The sequence below is a fragment of the Puma concolor genome, chromosome A1 (assembly GCF_028749965.1).
Source record: "Puma concolor isolate L17-30 chromosome A1, mPumCon1.1.hap2, whole genome shotgun sequence".
Lineage (NCBI taxonomy): Eukaryota > Metazoa > Chordata > Mammalia > Carnivora > Felidae > Puma > Puma concolor.
In genome coordinates, this window is record NC_141667.1 from 184,881,574 (window position 1) to 184,889,576 (window position 8,003).

Consider the following 8,003-nt stretch of genomic DNA (forward strand, 5'->3'; position numbering starts at 1 on the left):
GCAGCAATCCTTCCTTTAAAAAAATTAATGTTTATTTATTTTTGAGAGAGAAAGACAGAGTGTGAGTAGGGGAGGGCCAGAGAGAGAGAGGAAGACACAGAATCTGAAGCAGGCTCCAGGCTCTGAGCTATCAGCACACTCAAACTCATGGACTGAGAGATTATGACCTGAGCTGAAGTCAGACACCTAACTGACCAAGGAGCCCCTAGCAAACACCTTTTTACTGCTAGAAGAGAGTCAGAGAAAAGCAGTTAATAAAACAGGTTTAAATAAAATATAGAAAATCAGAATATAAAAGTGTTCAAATTTCAATTAAAAAATTTCGTATCAAGAATCAAAATGATTTCAAGTCAAACAAAAAAAAAAGATAATAGATACAACATCAAGGTGGCAGATTTTGGGAATTTTCTGTCAACCATTTTAAAACACAAATGTAAAAATGTCTAAATAACAATTATGAACATACGTAAAACAAATGAAACAATAGAGACTCGAAAAGCTAATACAACATTTCAGTGAAGAAATAGGAGAAATAAAGAAGAACCAAATGGAAAATCATGTAACTTAAAAATGTACTAACCAAAATAAAAAAGCTCAGATGATTAACTCAACAGCAGAATGAATTATAATGAGGAAAGCATGAGTAACTGGAAGATGAAGCATTATAAATTATGTAATATGAACAGAGAGAGCAAAGAAAATAAAGAGTTTCAGAGATATGTAGCATCCTTAGTCCATTAGGGCTTCTATAACAGAATACCATGGACTGGGTGGCTTCTAAACAACAGAACTTTATTTCTCACAGTTCTGGAGATTGGGATGTCCATGATCAGGGCACCACCAGATTCAGTGTATAAGGAGAGCTCACTTCCTGGTTTATGGATAGAATCCTTTTCTCTGTGTCCTCACATGACAAAAAGGGTGAGGGAACTCTATGGGGTTTCCTTTATAAGAGTACTAATCACTTCCCAAAATTCCTACCTCCTGATACCATTATGTTGGAGATTAGGATTTCAATATATGAATTTTGGGGGACACACACATTCAATCTATAGTAGGCACTATAAAAAAATCCAACATTTGTGCCATTGCAGCCCTGGATAGAGAAAATAAAGTGGATAGAACTGAATCCATGCTGAGACATATCATAATAACATTTCTAAAAACTAAAGACAAAGGAATAATCTTTGAAGTGGCCAGAGATAATGACATTTTGCCTGTAGAGAAAATATTTTTGAATGACAACATATTTCTCATCAGAAAACACAGAGGGCAGAAAGAAGTGACACAATACATTTCAAGTACTTGAAGAAAATAACAGAAACCTAACTCAGCAAAAATATCCTTCAGAAAGGGAGTGGAGGGGCGCCTGGGTGGCTCAGTCGGTTAAGCGTCCGACTTCAGCTCAGGTCACGATCTCGCGGTCTGTGAGTTTGAGCCCCGCGTCGGGCTCTGGCCTGATAGCTCAGAGCCTGGAGCCTGCTTCTGATTCTGTGTCTCCCTCTCTCTCTGCCCCTGCCCCGTTCATGCTCTGTCTCTCTCTGTCTCAAAAATAAATAAAACGTTAAAAAAATTAAAAAAAAAAAAAAAGAAAGGGAGTGGAAAATTTAAAAATTCTAATATAGAAGGAAAAGATAAATTGTTGTCTGAAGATATGTGCTATAAACAATGGATAAAGGAAGTTTTCTAAACAGAGGGGAAACAAGAAAGAACCTTAGAAGGGCACCTGGGTGGCTCAGTTAAATATCCGACTCTCAATTTCAGCAGAGATCACATCTCATAGTCATGTGAAAGCTAAATGTGAGACAGGATACCATCAAAATCCTACAGGAGGACACAGCAACGTCTTTGACCTTGGCTGCAGGAACTTCTTACTAGACATTCTCCAGAGGCAAAGGAAGTAAAAGCAAAAATGAAGTACTGGGGCCTCATCAAGATAGAACGCTCTGCACAGTGAAGGAAACAATCAACAAAACCAAAAGGCAACTTGTGGAATGGGAGAAGATATTTGTAAATAACATATTGGATAAAGAGTTAGTATCCAAAGTCTACAAAGAGCTTATCAAACTCAATACCCACCTCCAAAACAAATAGTTTTTGTTTTTTGGGGTGGGTACAATAATAACAATCCAGTGAAGAAACAGGAAGAAGAAATGAGTAATTTTTTGAAGAAGATGTCCAGATGGCTAACAGACACATGAAAAGATGATCAACATCATTCATCATCAGAGAAATACAAATCAAAACCACAATGAGATACTGCCTCACATCTGTCAGAAAGGCTAAAATTAACATCTCAGGAAACAGATGTTGGAGAGGATGTGGAGAAAGGGGAAACCTCTTGTCTTGCAGTGTTGGTGAGAATGCAAACATGCAGCAACTCTGGAAAACAGTATGGAGGTTCCTCAAAAAATTAAAAATAGAACTACCCTGTGATCCGGCAATTGCACTACTAGTATTTATCCAAAGGATACAAAAATGTTCATTCGAAGGGGCACAAGCACCCCAGTGTTTACAGCACTGCTATAAACAATAGCCAAATTATGGAAAAAGCCTAAATGTTCATCACCTGATGAATGGATAAGAAGATGTGGTATATTATCTATACACATATATATACACAATGGAATATTACTCAGCAATCAAAAAGAATGAAATCTTGCCATTTGCAACAATGTTGATGGAACTAGAGTGTATTATACTATGTGAAATAAGTCAATCATAGAAAGACAAATATCATATGATTTCATTCATATATAGAATTTAGGAAACAAAACATGAACATTGGGGAAGGTAAGGTAAGGAAAAATAAAATAAGATAAAAACAGAAAGGGAGGCAAACCATGAGAGACTCCTAACTATGGAGAACAAACTGAGTATATGTAGTGTATATACTGTATTCTTAAAATAAAGTAAGCTAAAGAAAAGGAAATGTTATTAAGAAAATCATAAGGAAGAGGTAATGCACTTATATTATTGTACTGTATTTATTGAAAATATCCGCAAATAAGTGAACCTGCACAATTCAAAACTGTGTCATTCAAGGATCAACAGTACTAGGTTTATGGATTAGAATACTCAACATAGTAAAGATATAAACTCCCTGAGTTGATCTACAGGTTTAAGACGACTCCAGCAAAAACCCAGAAAATTTTCTGATATATTGAGAAGACATTATTCTACAATTTCTATGGAAATGCAAATGAACTAGAATAGTTAAAACAATGCCTAAAGAGAATAAAGTGAGAAGAAGAAGTCTACCCAATTTTAAGACATAATAAAAGGTACATAATTCATGACTGTGTGGTGTTGGTGGAAGGACAGAAATATAGATCAATGAAACAGAATACCAGCCAGAAATAATTCCACATAAGTACTTCCTACCAATTTTTGCTAAACATGTCAACACAATGGAGGAAAGATAACATTTTGACAAATGGTGCCATAGAAACTGGATACCTATAGTCAAACACAAAACAAAACGAAACCATTGACCTAAATCTCATACCTTATATAAAAATTAGCTAAAATGGGTCATGTGCTTAAATATAAAATGTAAAATCATAAAAATTTTAAAATGTAAAAATCATAAAAATTTTAAAAGAAAACCTAGGAGAAAATAGGGTGTGGGGATAGAAAAGAGTTTTTAGAGTTGATAGTAAAAGCATGATCCATAAAAGAAAAAAAAGAAAAAGAGAGGGAGACAAACCAGAAAACAGACTCTTAACTATAGAGAACAAACTGAGGGTTGCCAGAGGGGAGGTGGGCAGGGAGGGGGATGGGTTAAATAGCTGATGGGGATTAAGGAAGACAGTTGTGATGAGCACCAGATGTTGTATGTAAGTGATGAATCACTAAATTCTACTCCTAAAACTATTATTACAGTATATATTAACTAATTAGAATTTAAATAAAAACTTCAAAAGGAAAAAAAAAGAAAGAAGAGAACATGAACTTTGAAATCTGTTGCTCTTAGAAAACCTTACTAAAAGACCCTATTGGGGCACCTGAGTGGCTCTGTTGGTTAAGAGTCTCACTCTTGATTTCAGCTCAGGTCATGTTTTCATAGTCATAAGATCAGCCCACATCGGACTCTGCACTGGATGTGGAGCTGGCTTAGGATTCTGTCTCCTTCTCCTTCTGCCCCTCATCTGCTTGCTCTCTCTCTCTATCTCTCGCAAAAAAAGGAAAAAAAAAATCCTGTTAAGAGAAAGGACAAGCTGCAGTGAAGTGAAGATTTATGTTTGCAAAAAAATTAAAAAATTAAAAAAAATAAACCTGTGTACATGAATGTTTATAGAGGCTTTATTCACAATAACCCCAAACTAGACAACACCCAAATGTTCTTCAACAAATGAATTCATATTAATCTGTATTGTGGAATACTAAGTAACAAAAGGAATAGAACACAGATACACACTACAGCTTGGATGACTCTCCAGAGAATTATGCTGAGTGAAAAAAACAACAATAAAAAATAAAGATTAGATATTGTATGATTCCATTTATAGTGAATTCCTGAAATGACAAATTATAGAAACAGGGAACAGATTAGTGGTTGCCAGGGGCTAAGTCAAGTCTGGAGGTGGGACAGGTGGATACTGTTCTAAAAGGCCAATGTGAGGGTTCCCTGTTACAAAGGACAGTTTTTGCTGTTTTGCAAAATGTTATGATTGGATTTGACAAGTTCTTTATAGATTTTGGATACTAACCCTTTATCTGATATGTCGTTTGCAAATATCTTCTCCCATTCTGTCGGTTGCTGTTTAGTTTTGTTGATTGTTTCCTTCGCTCTGCAGAAGGTTTTTATTTTGATGAGGTCCCAATAGTTGATTTTTGCTTTTGTTTCCCTTGCCTCCAGAGACGTGTTGAGTAAGAAGTTACTGCGGCCAAGAAGTTACTGTGGCAAAGAGGTTTTTGCCTGCTTTCTCCTCGAGGATTTTGATGGCTTCCTGTCTTACATTGAGGTCTTTCATCCATTTTGAGTTCATTTTTGTGTATGGTGTAAGAAAGTGGTCCAGGTTCATTCTTCTGCATGTCGCTGTCCAGTTTTCCCAGCACCACTTGCTGAAGAGACTGTCTTTATTCCATTGGATATTCTTTCCTGCTTTGTCAAAGATGAGTTGGCCATACGTTTGTGGGTCCATTTCTGGGTTCTCTATTCTGTTCCATTGATCTGAGTGTCTATTCTTGTGCCAGTACCATACTGTCTTGGTGATTACAGCTTTGTAGTATAGCTTGAAATTCGGGATTGTGATGCCTCCTGCTTTGGTTTTCTTCTTCAAGATTGCTTTGGCTATTCAGGGTCTTTTCTGGTTCCATACAAATTTTAGGATTATTTGTTCTAGCTCTGTGAAGAATGCTGGTGTTACTTTGGTAGGGATTGCATTGAATATGTAGATTGCTTTGGGTAGTATCAACATTTTAACAGTGTTTGTTCTTCCTATCCAGGAGTATGGAATCTTTTTCCATTTTTTTTGTGTGTCTTCTTCAATTTCTTTCATAAGTTTTCTATAGTTTTCAGTGTATAGATTTTTCACCTCTTTGGTTAGTCAGAGAAAGACAAATGTCATATGACTTCACTCATATGAAGACTTTAAGACACAGAACAGATGAGCATAAGGGAAGGGAAGCAAAAATAATATAAAAACGGGGGTGGGACAAAACAAAAGAAACTCTTAAATATGGAGAACAGAGAGTTACTGAAGGGGTTGTGGGAGGGGGGATGGGCTAAATGTGTAAGGGGAATTAAGGAATCTACTCCTGAAATCATTGTTGCACTATATGCTAATTAGGATGTAAATTAAAAAAATAGAATTAATATAAAAAATGTTATGATTGGAAGCAACTTGGTAAAGGACACAGTGGATTTCTCTGTATGATTTCTTACAACAACTACATGCGAATCTAAAGTTACCTCAAAATAGAGTTCAATTTTAGTAGAATTGTGTGGGAATCTCTTCCCTTCCACTATCTCGTCTCTTCATTGTAGTAGAGTTTCAGAAGGGAAGAAGTTAACATGGTCCATCTACCATCATTAACCAGAAACCTTGTGTGTTTATTTCTTCAAAACTCACAGAATTTCTCTCTTAGTTTTAGAAAAATTTATGCTTCATTGCCTAAATTAATACTTAGAAAAAGTGCAAAATTGATATTTGGAAACTTTATTATAATTGAACCCAGAAGGACTCTTTTTTAAAAATCTCAGAGTGATGTTTTTAGATACAAATTTTCAGTTAGGCCTGCCAAATTGGCTAGATGAATTGAACAGTTAGTAAATCCAACTTCTGTGTGGTGTAGTCTAGCCTTCAGTCCAAACTGAATTAATCCCAACTTACTTTGCAACTAAAAATAATATTTTTATTGTTTGATTTTACAGAATTGTTCCCTGCATTTAAGTTAAAATGCCATAGATCTTCACTAGAAATTACAGAGGTAAACACATCCAACTTCTTGTATTCTTAATGATATGGCAATACACACACATTTTCAAGAAAAGTTAGAGAAATTGTTAAAAACATATTTTCTCTCCATTACTAGATGGCTAGAAAATTCTTTTTAAAAAAGTATTTAACATTTATTCATTTATGAGAGGCCGAGTGTGAATGGGGGATGGTCAGAGAGAAAGGGAGACACAGAATCTGAAGCAGGCTCCTGGCTCTGAGCTGTCAGCACAGAGCCCTACACAGGGCTCAAATCCACAAACTGTGAAATCATGACCTGAGCTGAAGTCAGATGCTTAACTGACTGAGCTACACAGGCACCTTAAAAATTCTCTTTATAATATAAAATATTAGAGGAGGAACATTCAAAATGAGAATGAATTTATTCCAAAACTAACAGATAGGAGCAAAAAAGTATCCTGAGCTCACATACTGAATGAAGTCTCCTATTCATTCCCCGCTTCTTATTTAGGTTGCAAGACTACATCTGAAATTATTTAAGGAATATTTTCTCAGTAATGAATATATGCTCAAACGCTCTTTTATTCAATTCCAAACTGAAACATTTAAAAGAATAAAGTGCTCCAGTAACTTTAAATCATTCCCTATAATACATGGCATTTTGAAACTATTGAAGCATTTTGTAAGGGTTTCTCTTTCAAAGTGTTAAATGTTTAGGGATTATAAAGAGTTATTTATTGCTATACTTTAGATTTATTAGTATCATTTTAAAAGGAGGAGGGTTATGATATCTTATAAATCTATCAACTAAAATAGTATAAAGTATATTTAATCAATATAAAGGCCATAAAGAAGCATATGCTGAGTAAAAGAGGAACAGAAATGGAAAACAAGAGCCATAAACAATTTTGAGGTCAGGCTTTCAAGGACCATAAATGAAGGAAAAGGAATAATAAACACCTGATAGCTATTTAAAAATCCTATATATCTGGATTTAAAATTAAAAATATAAACAAATCATCCTTAATATAAAGAAAAACAATCCTTAGGCCAATTAAAAGATACATAGAGTTGAATGCCACTTGAAGAATACATGTCAAAATCAGTGAAACACCAGGTGTGAAGCACTTCAACCAAGGCTCCCAGTGATTTCCACTTCCTGGCATACATGGCAATGTGTAATGCCCTGTTTTGAGTGTGAACTGGATGCAGTGATTCATTTCTTAACAATAAAACATGACAAAGGTGACACTATTTCTAGATTAATATCAAAAAAGACAATGGCTTCCATGTTACCTGCATGTGTTGCTTGATTACTCTACCGAAGCAAGCTGCCATGTTTAAGCTGCACCATGAATTGGCCAAGATAGCACGGAACTGAGATCAATGTCCAATAAGCCACAAAGGACTAAATTCTGCCAGTAACTATGTTGGTGGTTTTGAAGCAGATACTTTCCAGTAATTACTTCAAAAGAGACTGTGTCCCCCGCTACTAGCTGGACAATAACAATAACAATAATATAAACTTTGAAATAATGTTTGCTGTTTTCAGCCGTTAAGTGGGTTAATTTGTTACCACCAACAGATAACTAATATACA